Source organism: Chiloscyllium punctatum, chromosome 9, assembly GCF_047496795.1.
Source record: "Chiloscyllium punctatum isolate Juve2018m chromosome 9, sChiPun1.3, whole genome shotgun sequence".
Classification (NCBI taxonomy): Eukaryota; Metazoa; Chordata; class Chondrichthyes; order Orectolobiformes; family Hemiscylliidae; genus Chiloscyllium; species Chiloscyllium punctatum.
The window spans coordinates 23017928-23034289 of NC_092747.1; the positions used below are offsets into that span (position 1 = coordinate 23017928).

A 16362-nucleotide genomic window follows, 5' to 3' on the forward strand; every position below is an offset into this window, starting at 1 on the left:
GCATCTGGCTGGGCACTTACAAAGTCACATGTTTTCTTGGAAACAATGTATTAATCACTTTTCCAAATGATTTTCTGATTTCCTAAAAAGAAATTTACTTTCACAGACCCATGATAATAATATATTATGCACCTTTATTATGGAACTTTAGGGCTTACCCAGGTAAACCTTTCAGAGATGGCTGCAACCAGCAAATGAGTTCCAAACCAGGACATAGAGTCATAGAGATATACAGCACGAAAACAGACCCTTTGGTCCAACTCATCCATGCCAACCTGATATCCCAACCCAATCTAGTCCCACTTACCAGCGCCCGGCCCATATCCTTCCAAACCCCTCCTATTCATATACCCATCCAAATGCCTTTTAAATGTTGTCATTGTACCAGCCTCCACCACTTCCTCTGGCAACTCATTCCATACACGTACCACCCTCTGTGTGAAAAGATTGTCCCGTAGGTCTTTTTTATATCTTTCCCCTCTCATCCTAAATCTGTGTCCTCTAGTTCCAGACTTCCCCAGCCCGGGGAAAGTACTTTGTCTATTTATTCTATCAATGCCTCTCATTTTATAAACTTCTGTAAGGTCACCCCTAAGCCTCCAACGTTGCAGGGAAAACAACCCCAGACTATTCAACCTCTCCCTATAGCTCAAATCCTCCAACCTTGACAACATCCTCGTAAATCTTTTCCGAAACCTTTCAAGTTTCACAACATCCTCCCGATAGGAAGGCGACCAGAATTGCACACAATATTCCAAAAGTATCCTAATCAATGTCCTGTACAGCCGAAACATGACCTCCCAACCCCTGTACTCTGACCAATAAAGGAAAGCATACCAATACTTTCTTCACTATCCTATCTACCTGCGACTCTACTTTCAAGGAGCTATGAACCTGCATTACAAGGTCTCTTTATTCAGCAACACTCCTTAGAACCAGACATAGTTAAAAATCACACAACACCAGGTTATAGTCCAACAGGTTTAATTGGAAGCACACTAGCTTTCGGAGCGACGCTCCTCCATCAATTAAACCTGTTGGGAGTATAACCTGGTGTTGTGTGATTTTTAACTTTGTACAACCCAGTCCAATACCGGCATCTCCAACTTAGGACCAGACATGTTCAACTACATCAGAGTAGCAGTGAAAAATGGAAAGAAATATATCCACCGATCGCACCTTCTTCATTAAGCAATATAGATGATGTGCCTTGATTAATATATGGTGCTCAAGTGCAAGTTATATTGCCGGTCACGAGGAAATGCTCTTAGTCCTGTGAACTCCTCCATTTTATAAAACTCACCATCCCTGTTTGCAAGTGTGCAAGTTGACGGCAAACATTTTTACTATTTTTTTCCCAAATTTATGACTGAAATAACTACACTTAATAGTTGTGGAGGTTAAGGTGCAGGATAAAATATAACCCCAACTCAATCTTGTTTTTCAATTCTCCACACATCTGATATGAGTGGCAGTGGAAAGACCGGCATTTATTGTCCATCCTTAGTAGTTCCTCAAAAGAGGTTGAGTTGTTTACTTGAACCACTGCAGTGATCTAGTGATGGTATTCCTACAAGCTGTTAAGTGGGGAGCTCCAGGATTAAAAACAAACAACAGTGAAGGAATGTAGCAACATGTAATAATCATACACATCATGAAACATTCATTAATATGAATCAGCTTACTTTGTATTTGACCCACAACACAGCAATTAGAATATGTAATGTAGCAGTGATCACAACAAAATCAAAGCAATTTATTTGCATTTTAATTCCAAAATGAAGCTTAACCAAATTTATGTTTTTAAGCATCAGGCTTCACAACTTACATTTCTTCACTTTATAAACTAGTCCATTTTCAGATTTGGGAGATATAAATATTTCGAGCATATTGAGATAGTCTTGCTCGTCAGATTTGTGCAGGTGTTTGTTAGCCACATATATACCATTATATCTGAGACTCGAAACTTAAACTTTGATTTTTACCTCAGCTGTGTATTTATTTTGATGGAAACAGAAGGGACACTACAGCAGATCAGAAGATGCATGACCATGTTACAACTTAGAAAAATAAGGGGAGCCACAGCCTGGGAATACCATTACCAGTAAAATTACACACCATCCTGATTTTGGAACTGTATTGCAGTTCCTTCACTTTAATTGGTTCAAAGTGCTGGAACTCCCTTCCTAACAGCACTGTGGGTGTATCCAAACCATAAAGACTGCAATACAATAGCTCACTATTTCAAGGGCAATTAGAGATGAGTAATGAATGTTTGGCATTAATGACAACATCACTCCCATGAAGGAAGAAACAAATTTAAATCCCAAACCATGATTTGGGATAAATACTCACCCAACACTGACAGCAACTTTGACCTAACTGGCTGAGAAAGATTGGACTCACCATGCAGGAGGCCATACTCTGATATCTACAGAGAATGAACCTGGAGCTAAGGAAAAGGACAGCATCTCAAGGCCTGGAGGTTTACACAGTCAGAAGAACAGCAAGTTAAAATATTTCTTGTAATTCACAAAATTATTGCAGGAAACATTTAAAAGTTTTGAAAGCTAGGCTCTGGACCCAGTAGTGTTTTGGACTTTGGTTATCGATTATCTAATGGAGTTTGTTTATTATCTCTTCTGGCTTCTGCCTTCTTGAACCCCCACATTCAAGTGATAGAGGTACTCCCACATTGCAAGTTTCAGGATCATAACCTGGTGGCAATGAAGGAAGACATCTCCTTCATCTCCTGATGCTGTGTAACTTGAAAAGTAAACTGCAGGCGGTGGTATTTCTTACCTTTCTAAGTCAGGGCAAGCTTAAACTTTGGCACCATGAGGCCTAAGGCAGCAATGGCTATCAATACCTCCTTCCCTGCGCTCAACCTCTGCTCTAATCGATTTTCTCCTCATCTACACCCCTCTCCAACCGAGGGGTCGCGATGTTTTATTCTTTTGCCAGGTTAGACTTAAAGTCTGCAAACTGTAAGCCAATGCTTTCCATCAAAATCCCAACGTGGGGAAAAAAAAGACAGGGAAACAAATCGTTTATTTTTTCATGCACTGTTGCTAGAGAGAGAGAGAGAAATATTAGTACCACTGGGTCTATCCCTAACAAAAAAAAATAGAATTGCAAACTTGCCTTTCCTCTGTTTCTGCTTTGAGGCGTTGTCAGCAGCCACTCACCGTGTGGCCTCGGTTCTGTTTACCTTGACGACGGCTGTTGCGATGCTGGGCTGCTCTCGTGGCGCTGTCAATCAACTTGAAAACTGTTCCAGACTCACCCAGCCCAAATGTTCCCATTATTTTGCTGCAGTCCAGCCGTGGTCATTTACCATTCCGGCCCGCGTTTTGTTAACTACCTCGAATGTGTGCCTTAAATAGGAATTTTAAAAACAAAACACAGAAACAACCTGTTTCCAAGCAATTATTGGAAGCTTGTGCATTCGTTGAAGTATCAATACTTTGCCTCCTCAAGTCCCACTTTGTAACTCGCATTCCAAACCCAAGTCAGGGTGCTCTAATTGGAGGGACGCTCTTTTCAATGTAAGCCAACTAGGGACATCTTAGTCTCTCAATTGGAGGGCTCTTGAGATGCAACGGCAGTGCTCCCTACCTTTGGACCAAAAAGCAAGGTTCAAGTCTAATCTGGAAGGTCTTGCGATGCAGTGGTAGTGTCCCCATCTTTGAGCCAGGAGGCCGGGGTCAAGTCCCCACCTGTTCCAGAGGTGCCTAATAACATCACTGAGCAGGTTGGTTAGGAAATAGTTTCAAGTTTCACCCTACTCCAAAGATGTGCAGTAACATCTTTTGAAGAGGTTAATTAGAAAGTATCTTCCTTCAGTTGGGGGTTCTCCAAACCAATCTTTATCCCTCAGTCAGCCTCACCCAAAATAGGTTGTTCACACTTCACAGTCAGTGGCAAAGAGAGGCAATTGTTGACCTTGAAGAAAGCTTCCACCAAGATCTACCAGTCTTTGCCATTGTCAGTAATCTTTGTGGAATGGATTTATCCTTTACTGAAGCAAACTAGGAAGTAAAATGTACTGATTACCTCTCATGCTTTAATAATTTATAAATGCTAAGTAAATGTTAAGACATTGAATTAAGTTAGAAATTGAATATCAAAAAATAGTTTAAAATAGATTTTTTAGTTCATTTAAAATGTATGCAGTTTGTATTATAATAGAGAAAGTTTACATTCTGCAAGTTTAAAATGAGTTTATCAGGGCCAGCAAGGTTGTTACAGTAATAATTATGAACTTAGTAAATGGTTAAAAAACAAAGTTGCATCTCATTCAACAAAGCTTGACATTTTCAGGGTTTTTTACAGCAGGATTAATACCAGAAGTGGGGAAGTTCACCTCAACTCCAAGCCCTTGAACAGTGTGAGGGAGACTTCATCTGTATGTAGAAGAGGCAGAGAAAGGACCAAGTGAATATTTTTGGGAATTTTGTTCGAAGTGGGAATTCAACCAGTCAATCTTTTTTCAAGTTAAATTTTAGATTAAAATGTCAGATAGTAACAAGACTCTTGGCTTTAAAATATGTTGAAGTAGCCTTGCTAAACAGGCCTGGCTGTGACAGTTTTCTATCAATCATGTGAAATCCCTTGCTATAAGGTGCTAATTACTTGAGCAGGAAATTAACATAGAAAGTGACAAATTGGGTAATCGCAGAAAGGATTTTCCCAGTGACTGGGGAGTCCTGAATGAGTGGTCACAGTGTTGAGAGACATGGTAGGCCATTTAAGACTAAGATGACGAGAAATCTCTTCAACCAGGGAGTGGTGAGCCTGTGGAATTCTCTGCCACAGTGAGTGGTTGAGGCCAAAGCATTGAATGTTTTTCAAGAAGGAATTACATGTAGTTCTGAGAGCTAAATGAATCAAAGGCTATGAGGAGAAAGCAGGAGTTGGATGATTGGCCATGAGCATATTGAATGACAGAACAGGCTCGAAGAACTGAATGGTCTAATCCTGTTCCTATTTTCTATCAATATGACTCATCTCAGATATATACAAGAAAAGGGATTTTTAAAGCATACAGTTAGTAAGGGCACACAGCCAGTGTTAGAGAGACTTCATCTAAGTGAGGTGGAACCAGAGGCCAAGTGAGTTTAGCTGTGAATTTAGTTCAAAGTGGAAATACAGTGCACAGGAAAATATTAATGCCTTAAATAACTCACTGGAAGAAGTGATGTGTGTTGAGTGGGACTTTGGTGAAGACTGAAGAAGAGAATTTTTAATTCAACTCTCAAAGTAAATTTTTTGATTGGTTAAAAAAGAATTGCTACTTAAACTGCTGAAAATTAGACAAGCATATTGTTTTAAAGCAGTAGACACTACTTGGCTTAATTGAGCAATATCAGAAATAAGGGAAAATTAGGATCAATTTAATAAAATCATGTTAGTAATCTATAGCAGAATAAAGATACTGTGAGGGAAATGACATATGAACATGCTTTGGAGGAGCCAGTGTTGGACTGGGGTAGACAAAGTTAAAAATCACACAACACCAGGTTATCGTCCAACAGGTTTATTTGGAAGCACTAGCTTTCAGAGCGCTGCTCCTTCACCATCATTTATACTCTACAACCACTCGATGAATGAGCAGTGCTCCGAAAGCTAATGCTTCCAAATAGACCTGTCAGACTAGAACCTGGTGTTGTGTGATTTTTAACATTTAGACATGGTAGTGCAGCTTGATCAAGTGTAATGTTTGACCTGGAGGAATGCATAAACTTAATGACCACATGCCCAGCTAGTGGTGCCAGCTTTTTGTACAGAAAACTTAGCTCTGGGTTTCAGAGCTCAGGTGGAATCATGTTGCACAGTCTCAAAACTGCGAGTTGTGTGGATAGTCCATTCATAGATACAGTCACATCACAGCTAAAGAACCTGGAGGTAGAAAGTGAATGGATGGTCTCTAAGCAGTCCAAAAGAAACAGTCAAGTAGTACAAGAGTCATTAGTGTACCGCTCACCAATTAATTTTCCGTTTTGGAAGTTAGTTCCTCAAGGAGCACAGTCAGAGTCATGTTTATGGAAAGCTGAACAGCTCAACTATACAGGAGAGAAGGAAGAAGAAAGGGGGTTTGAGAGTAATAGGGTATTCCTTAGTTAGGAGAGCAGACATGTGTTTCTGTGGCTGTAGATGCCTCACTGGTGCCAGAATCAAGGATGTCACAGAGTGGCTGCAGGACATTCGGCTTGGGGAGGGTGAATAGTCAGAAGCTGTGATTTACGCTGGTACCAATGACTTGATGCAGAAAGGAATGTTGCCCTGCTATCATAATTTAGGGAGATAGAGAGCAAGCTATCAAGTAGCATCTCAGAAGTGATAATCTCTCAATTACTCACAGAGCCATGTGAAAATGAGTGCAATCAGACGATAAGGCAGATGGACGCATGCTGGAAGGATGGTGCAGGAGGGAGGGCTTTTGATTCCTTGGGTCAATGGTAGTGGCTCTGGGGAAGACGGCAGCTGTACAAGGTGGATGGATTGTACCTGAACAGAGCTGGGACCTTGCTCTTTGTGAGGTCTTTCAGTAATGCTTTTAGAAGTGTTTTAAAGTAACTCAGCAATGATGTGGGAACCAAGAGAGAACATTAGAGCTTAATTCCAGCTTTCACAAAATGATTGGAGAGGTAGACAGAACCAGCGCAGAAAGTAGCAATTGCTTAGGTACAGATGGAGTAAGGCAGAAAGTAATGAAGTAAATCGGGGTTAGTATGCACATATGTGAATGCATAGAACATAGCAAATAAGCTGGGCAATTACAGATACAGATTGCTATAACAGAGATCTAGCTCAAGGAAGGAAAAGGTGCCTGTGTGTTGCCCTCATTAGGCAGAATTAGTCCTGTATACAAGGTGTTCAGAAAAGATAGAAGCAGAAGGAAAAGAGAAAGTGTGGCAGATTTGGCAGAAGAGGACATTGAGGTTCTGCAGAAAAGGGATGACTTAACTGCTCCTCATATAACAAGCCTTTCATCCACAGGATCATTCTAATAGAGATGAAGGGTTTATCAAATGAAGAGCTTTTGAGGACTCTGGGTTTGTACTCAATGGAGTTTAAATGGATGAGCGGGGATAGGATTATAGAATCGTTGATTCTATGACTACAGTGTAGAAACAGGCCATTCAGCCCAATAAGCACACTGACCCTTTGTAGAGCGTCCCACCCCGACCCACCTTGCTACCCTAACCCTTTAACCATGCATTTCACATAGCCTGCACATCTGTGGACACTATGGGCAATTTAGCATTGCCAATCCATGTAACCTGCACATCATTGGGATGTCACTGAAACTTACAGAATACCGAGACACCTGGATAGAGTGGACATGGAGAGGATGTTTCCCTTAGTAGGGGAGACAAGGACTCCAGGCACAATCTCAGAATTGAGGTGAGGAGGAATTTCTTTAGCCAGAGGGTGGTTAATCTATGGACTGTATGTCCACTTACCATAAAAGAATAAATTAAGAATGCACAAAACACAACTCTTAGCATAAAGCAGAACTGAGGAACCATGAAACATATTCAACAACCACTGATTCAGTGTTAGTAGAGATTAAAATTCTAAAGGTTGCTACTTTTAAAGCACTGATTAGAGTGTGTTAAAATAAAGGAGTTAAGAAATTAGTTGCCAAAGGACACACCTAGATATTCAATATGAACTCCAAAGAAACAAAAGCAGAAATTTCTGGAGAAACTCATCACCGAATCATAGAATCCCTCCAGTGTGGAAGCTGGCTATTCGACCCATCAAGTCTACACCTACCCCCAGATCCTCATCAGGTCTGGCAGCATCTGTGGAGAGAAAACAGAGTTAATGTTTCAAATCTGGTGACCCTTCTTCAGAATGCGTGTTTCAAATTTTTAGCATCCATAGTTCTTTGTTTTATATAATCTCTCAAATGGTGTCCAATTGAATATTGGCTCCATTGTCTGTCTTGGCAAGTCTGACAGAAGAAGAACATTTTAAAATGCAGGAGTACTTATTTGATTTGATTTACTAGTTGTGTAACAGCAACACATTCCGACATAAACTCTATCGTTGTGACATGGCAGGGGTATTTAATGCATGGTTTGGAGAAGATGATCTCAGATTGTTGGTCGTATACACAGTAACTTGGCTGGGTGGGTGTAGCTACTGCAATGCTCATGAAGCTTGATACTTTCCAAAATAAAGCAGCCTGCATGACTGACTGCATTGGCTACTTCTCCTAGCACAGACGCAATGAGGCTGTGGTGTGTACCATTTATTCCAGTTCTGATGAAGGGAAGAGTCAATATCTAAAATATCAATATACTTGTATTCTCCATGGATGTGACTTGTTCTGCTGACTGAACAACTTTTCCTACTTTGGTTTCCCGTGCGGGTTCTTTTCAAGAAATTTTCCCTTCACAGGGAGCATACAAACATAGTAGAGAGAGCAGGGCCTCTGAAAGATCAAGGAGGTCATCTCTGTGTTAAACTCTAGAAGGTGGGAGAGATACTAAATGAATATTTTATGTCAGTTTTTACTGTGGAGAGCGAAGTAGCATCTGGAGAATGTAGAGAAATAAACATTGATGTTTTAAAAACAGTTACATTACAGAAGAGGAAGTTTGGGAGGTCTTAGAGAATATAAAGGTGGATAAATCACTGGGACCTGATCTAATGTATCCCAGAACACAGTAGGAAGTAAGAGAGGAAATTGTGAGACTCCTTGCAGAAATATTTGCATGATTTATAACTACAGGTGTGGTGACTAATGGCTGGAGCGTGGTTAATGCTGTACCTTTGTTTAAGAAAGGTTGTGGGGAGAAACCGGGGAACTATAGACCTGTGAATCTGACTTTGTGTGTGGGTAAATTGTTGGAGCTGATTATAAAAGATAGGACTTATGGATATTTAGGGAGGTAAAAATTTATTAGAGATAGTCAGCATTGTTTTGTGCAAGGAAAACTGTGTCTCATAAACTTGAATGAGTTTTTTGAGGAAGTTACCAAAAATACTGATGAAGGCAGAGCAGTAGACATGGTTTACTTGGATTTTAGTAAAGCCTCTGAGAAGGTATTGCATGGTACCATAATTACTAAATTGAGGTCACATGGGAGTCAGGATGAGCTTGACAATTGGATCTATAATTGGCTTAACAGCAGGGGACAGAGAGTCATGGTGGAGGGTTGCTTTTCGGACTGGAGGCCTGTGACCAGCAATGTTCCACAGGGATCGGTTCTGGGTCCGCTTTCATTTGTCATTTATATAAATGGTTTGGATGACAATACAGAAGGCATGGTTATTAAGTTTGCGGACGACACCAAAATTGGTGACATGGCAGACAGTGAAGAAGATTTTCTAAAATTACAAAGGGACCTTGATCAAATGGGTAAATGGGCCAAGAAAATGACAGATTCGCAGCCTCCCCGGGGTCCACAGCCACCGGGAACAACACCGTTTCTGCCGTCGCCGCAATCACTTCCGCCCCCGGAGTTGCCGTCACCTCATCTACTTCCACCCCCAGTGACGTCACTCACCTGCACAACGACCACGTCGCATGCGTCTCCGCCCCCACGCCAATCTCCAACCCTGCGCCGATCTCCGACCCCACGCCGATCTCCAACCCCGCGCCAATCTCCGCCCCCACGCCTAACCCTGCCCCCACGCCAATCTCCGCCCCCACGCCCAACCCCGCCTGCACTCCCAGCTCCAGCCCCACACCAGGTCCTAGCTCCTAGCCCTGCCGTATTTTCACCATCCATCCAGACCTCCCCCTCTCTAAGGATGAAAGATCAGTCCTCAGTAGAGGCCTCACCTTCATCCCCCCACGTTCCCAGATTAACGAGTTCAACACGCAGCGAGACATCGAACAATTCTTCTGCTGCCTTCGCCTCCGCACCTACTTCGTCAACCAGGATTCTCTCCCACCCTCTGACGACCCCTTCTCCCACCTCCAACACACTCCATCCACCTGGACACCCCGTGCTGGCCTCTTACCTGCCCTTGATCTCTTCATAGCCAACTGCCACCGCGACATTAACCACCTCAACCTCTCCACCCCTCTCACCCACTCCAACCTCTCACCCTTGGAACATGCAGCCCTTCACTCCCTCCGTTCCAACCCCAACCTCACTATCAAACAGGCAGACAAGGGAGGCACAGTGGTAATTTGGCGCACCGATCTTTACGTTGCTGAGGCTAAACGCCAACTCGCGGACACTTCCTCCTACTGCCCCCTTGACCATGACCCCACCTCCCACCACCAAACCATTATCTCCCAGACCATCCATAACCTCATCACCTCAAGGGATCTCCCACCCACCGCCTCCAACCTCATCACCCCACAACCCCGCACCGCCCGTTTCTACCTCCCGCCCAAAATCCACAAACCTGACTGCCCCGGCCGACCCATTGTCTCAGCCTGCTCCTGCCCCACCGAACTCATCTCTGCATACCTCAACACGGTCCTGTCCCCCTTAGTCCAAGAACTCCCCACCTACGTTCGGGACACCACCCACGCCCTCCACCTCCTCCATAATTTTTGCTTCCCCGGTCCCCAACGCCTTATCTTCACCATGGACATCCAGTCCCTGTACACCTCCATCCCCCATTACGAAGGACTCAAAGTCCTCCGCTTCTTCCTTTCCCGCCGACCCAACCAGTACCCTTCCACTGACACCCTTCTTCGACTGACTGAACTGGTTCTCACCCTGAACAACTTCTCTTTCCAATCCTCCCACTTCCTCCAAACCAAAGGAGGAGCCATGGGCACCCGCATGGGCCCCAGCTATGCCTGCCTCTTCGTCGGATATGTGGAACAGTCCATCTTCCGCAGCTACACTGGCACCAGCCCCCACCTTTTCCTCCGCTACATCGATGACTGTATCTGAGCTACCTTGTGCTCCCACGAGGAGGTTGAACAGTTCATCCACTTTGCTAACACCTTCCACCCCAACCTCAAATTTACCTGGACCATCTCAGACTCCTCCCTTCCCTTCCTAGACCTCTCCATTTCTATCTCTGGAGACCGAATCAACACGGACATTTACTATAAACTGACCAACTCCCACAGCTACCTAAATTACACCTCCTCCCACCCTGCCCCCTATAAAAACGCCATCCCATATTCCCAATTCCTTCGCCTCCATGGCATCTGCTCCCAGGAGGACCAATTCCCATACCAAACAACCCAGGTGACCTCCTTCTTCAAAGACCGCAATTTCCCCTCAGACGTGGTTGACGATGCTCTCCACCACATCTCCTCCACTTCCCGCTCCTCTGCCCTTGAACCCCGCCCCTCCAATCGCCACCAGGACAGAACCCCACTGGTCCTCACCTACCACCCCACCAACCTCCATGTACATCGTATCATCCTTCATCATTTCCGCCACCTCCAAACAGACCCCACCACCAAGGATATATTTCCCTCCCCTCCCGTATCAGTGTTCTGGAAAGACCACACCCTCCGCAACTCCCTCGTCAGGTCCACACCCCCCACCAACCCAACCTCCACTCCCGGTACCTTCCCCTTCAACTGCAAGAAATGCAAAACTTGCACCCACACCTCCCCCCTCACTTCCCTCCAAGACCCCAAGGGATCCTTCCATATCCATCACAAATTCATCTGCACCTCCACACACATCATTTACTGCATCCGCTGCACGCGATGTGGCCTCCTCTATATTGGGGAGTCAGGCCGCCTACTTGCGGAATGTTTCAGGGAACCCCTCTGGGACACCCGCACCAACCAACCCAACCACCCCGTGGCTGAACACTTTAACTCCTCCTCCCACTCCACCAAGGACATGAGGAAGGATATTATTAAGCTGGAGAGGGTTCAGAGAGATTTGCCAGGATGTTGCTGGGTATGGAAGGCTTGAGTTATAAAGAAAGGCTAGACAAGTTGGGAGTTTTTTCGCTGGAGCATAGGTGATTGACAGGTGATTTGATAGAAGGTTATAAAATGACGAGAGATATAGATAGAGTTACTGGGAGTTGTCTTTTCCCTCGGACAGGGGATTTCAAGATGAGGAGGCACATTTTTAAGGTGGGAGGAGAGAGATTTAAAAAGACATATGAGGCAAATCTTTTACATAGAAGGTGGTTCACGTGTGGAATAAATTCCTGAGGAAGTGATTGATGTGTGTACAAATACAACATTTAAAAGATGTTTGGATAAGTACATGAATAAGAAAGGATTGGAGGGATATGGGCCAGGAGCAGGCAGGTGCGACTGGTTTAGTTTGGGATTACGTTCTGCATGGACTGGTTGGACCGAAGGGTCTGTTTCCCTACTGTATGACTCTATGACATTATAATAAACACATTAAATTGGAGCAAAAACAGACCGTTTTACCCATCAAGTCTATTGCGCCCTTTAGGTGATTTAGCAGTTTGGATTAGAAACTGGCTTTCTGTAAGAAGACAGCAAGTGGTGGTTGATGGAAAATATTCAGCCTGGAGTCCGCTTACTAGTGGGGTGCCACAGGATCTGTTTTGGGACCACTGCTGTTTGTCACTTTTATAACAGACATGGACACAGGCATAGGTGGATACGTTTGCAGATGACACTAAAGTCGGTGGAGTAGTGGACAGTGTGGAAGAATGTTGCAGGTTGCAGGGGGACTTGACTAAACTGCAGAATTGTGCTGAGGGGTGGCAAATTGATTTCAATGCAGATAAATGTGAGGTGATTCACTTTGGGAAAAATAACAGGAAGGTGGAATACTGGGTCAATGGAAAGATTCTTGGTAGTGTGGATGTGCAGAGGCATCTTGGAGTTCATGTACATAGATCCCTGAAAGTTGCCACCCAGGTTGATAGTGCTGTTAAGAAGGCATATGATGTGTTAGGTTTTATTGGTCAAGGGATTGACTTCCAGAGCCATAATATCATGCTGCAACTATACAAAACACTAGTGTGGCCGCACTTGGAATATTGTGTACAGTCTGGTCACCCTATTAGAGGAAGGATGTGGAAAAGTTGGAAAAGGTGCAAGAGGAGATTTACCAGGATGTTGCCCAGTCTGGAAGGAAGGTCTAATGAGGAAAGGCTGAGAGACTTGGGTCTGTTCTCATTGGAAAGAAAAAGGCTAAGAGGGGATTTGATATAGGCATACCAGATGATCAGAGGATTAGTTAGGGTAGACAGTGAAAGTCTTTTTCCTAGGATGATGACGTCAGCTTGTACGAGGGGGCATAGCTACAAATTGAGGGGTGATAAATTTAAGACCAATGTCAGAGGCAGGTTCTTTACTCAGAGAGTGGTAAGGGCATGGAATGCCCTGCCTCCAATGTGGTTAACTCAGCCACATTAGGGAAATTTTAACAATCCTTGGATAAGCACATGGATGATGATGGGATAATGTAGGGGGATGGGCTTAGATTAGTTCACAGGTCAGTGCAACTTCGAGGACTGTTTTGTTCGATGTTCTATCTACTATGATATTTATATCTCCCTGAAGCTTCCTTGCAGACCTGTTTTCCTTCTCCTTCCCAGTAACTAGTTTGGTATGCTTTCTTTTATTGGCCAGAGTATTGAGTACAGGAGTTGGGAGCTGAAAATGTGTTGCTGTAAAAGGTCAGGCAGCATCCAAGGAACAGGAGAATCGACGTTTCGGGCATAAGCTTCCTGAAGAAGGGCTTATGCCCGAAACGTCGATTCTCCTGTTCCTTGGATGCTGCCTGACCTGCTGCGCTTTTCCAGCAACACATTTTCAGCTCTGATCTCCAGCATCTGCAGTCCTCACTTTCTCCTACAGGAGTTGGGAGGTCATGTTACGGCTGTACAGGACATTGGTTAGGCCACTGTTGGAATATTGCGTGCACTTCTGGTCTCCTTCCTATTAGAAGGATGTTGTGAAACTTGAAAGGTTTCAGAAAAGATTTACAAGGATGATTAACAGGGTTGGAGAATTTGAGCTATAGGGAGAGGCTGAATAGGCTGGGGCTGTTTTCCCGGGAGCGTCGGGGTCACCTTATAGGATCCTGAGGGGCATGGATAGGATAAACAGGCAAACTCTTTTCCCTGGGGTGGGTGAGTCCAGAACGAGACGTCATAGGTTTAGGGTGAGAGGGGAAAAATATAAAAGAGACCTAAGGGGCACCTTTTTCACACAGAGGGTGGTATATGTATGGAATGAGCTGCCAGAGGAATTGGTGGAGATTAGTAAAATTGCAACATTTAAAAGGCATCTGGATGGGAAATATGAAAAGGAAGAGTTTGGAGAAATATAGATTGGGTGCTGGCAAATGGGACTAGATTAGGTTGGGATATCTAGTTGGCATGGATGAGTTGGACTGAAGTGTTTGTTTCCATGCTGTACATCCTTATGACTCGATGGCTCTAGTGATCTATAAAATAGACAAAGTAGTAAAATTGCACCCTCTTATTCTTTAGCCAAAAACACCATGCCTACTTTGTTTTTTATTTTGTATTTTTCCAAAAATCATGCAAACAGGAATATTTAACACACAGATCTGACTTTCTTTTAACCAGTTCTCCATTATCACCACAAGATCACAATTTCCACAAGGCAATGTACATCACCTATTAACTTACTATTTTCTATTATCATGCTCACTGCCTCTTGAGACATTCATGCACTCTGACACTATTTTCTAATATTCTCTCCTGGTTCCTTCACCCCTGTAGAATTAATTTTAATCCTACCCAACAGCACTAACAAAAGCCCCAGCTCTGTTCAGATACAGGACATCTGGTTTGTACAAGTGCCATCCCATCCAGTTCCAGTCCAAATGTCCCAGGAATCTAAAGCCTTCCTGCTGTAACATCAATCCAGTCATGTCTTCCTATTTCTGAACTCACTAGCATTGCCACTGGGAGTAAGTTGATGATCACTCCTTTAGAGGTCTTTCTTGCTCATTTTCTACTTAGCTCCCTAAATTCCTATTCCAGGACCTCATCCCCTTCTTACTTAAGACATTAGTATCAACATACACCACAAAGTCTGGCTGCTTGCTGTCCACCAAGAGAATGACTCACATCCATGCTTGGACATATTTAATGGCCCATCCTGCATCCTGAGATAGTGACCCTTTATTCTAGACACTGAGCCAGGGAGAACATAGTCCCTGCATCGAATATGTCCAGCCCTGTCAGAATTTTAACTTCAATTTCAATGAGATCCCCTCTCATTCATCTAAACTCAGATGAATATTAACATAGTCTCACATCATGCAACCATCTTGCCATCACAGTAACCAGTCTGGTGAGCTTTGCTGCACTCCCTCTGTGGGCAGTTTTTCTTTCTTAGATGGGGAGATCAAGGTTGCACAACATACCCCAGATGTGGCCTTTCCATGACCTTAGACAGTTGCGGTAAGACTTCCTTTTTCCTGTACTCAAAATTTCTTGCAACAAAGGCCAACAGACCAATTGCCTTCCAAGTTCCTTGCTGCACCTTTATACTTGCTTCCAATAACTGGTGTAGCAAAGGACTCAAGTCCCTTTCCCCAATCTATCACTATCTAAATGATTAAAAACAGAAAGTGCTGAAAGAACTGAGCATCTCTGGTCACATTTATGGTGAAAAAAAATGTTTTCATTTTAAGTCTAATATTCTTTGGAACTTGAGGAAGAACCATGAGCAAACCATCAGTAATTGCAGAATGCTGCTCATGAAAGGCAATTCTGTTTAGCCAGAAGCTCTGGGTGGATGATCAATCTTGGCTGCTTCCTGAAGTCTTGTCATGCAATTTAGTAGTATTTAACTAATTTGTTACATTCTACATGATATCAGAAAATCTTAAGATCACTGGATACTGCAAAGACCATGAACCCCAACAACATCACATCTGTAGTGTCAAAAACCTATGATCTGGAGATCTAAATGTTTCACCAGAACTAGATGTGTTCTTAGCCAAGCTGTTTCAGAACAGCTACAAAACTGGCAGCTAGCCAACAAAGTGACACTCCTCCTGGTATGTCTTGTTGCCCAAAAGAAGCAAGAAAGATACAATCTAGCCAATTAATGTTCCATCAGTTACTCTTGATTCTCAGGAATGTGGTGGCAGTGTCATCAGTGGTGCTATCAATCAGGACTTACTCACTGATGCTCAGTTTTCATTCTTCCATAGCCTGTGTACTTCAGCTCTCATCACAGCTTGGTCCAGGCATTGTCAACAGAGCTAGTTTCCAAAGGTGAGATAAGAGGAAGAACAGTGCACACCAAGACAACATTTGATCCAAGTGTAGCATCAAGGAGCCTTAGCGATATTGAATTTTGTAGGATTAAACAGATACTTGTGGTTGTCGGAGGGCAACCATCTCAGCCTCAGGACGTTGTTGTATATTTCTCAGTGCCATAGGCCAACTACCCTCAGCTGCTTCATTAATGACCTTCCCTTTCCT

The 16362-nt window shown here is 43.5% G+C and overlaps 1 protein-coding gene across 1 annotated transcript in view; it reads right to left on the bottom strand.

The window, feature by feature from the left end:
• The window catches only part of LOC140481049 (von Willebrand factor A domain-containing protein 3B-like), a 162519-nt gene extending 160107 nt beyond the window's left edge, over nt 1-2412 (bottom strand). The window contains exon 1 of the mRNA XM_072576643.1: nt 2407-2412. The gene's annotated coding sequence lies outside the window, so the exon portion shown is untranslated. The remainder of the gene's footprint in view (nt 1-2406) is intronic.
• Between the last annotated feature and the right edge of the window lie 13950 nt (nt 2413-16362).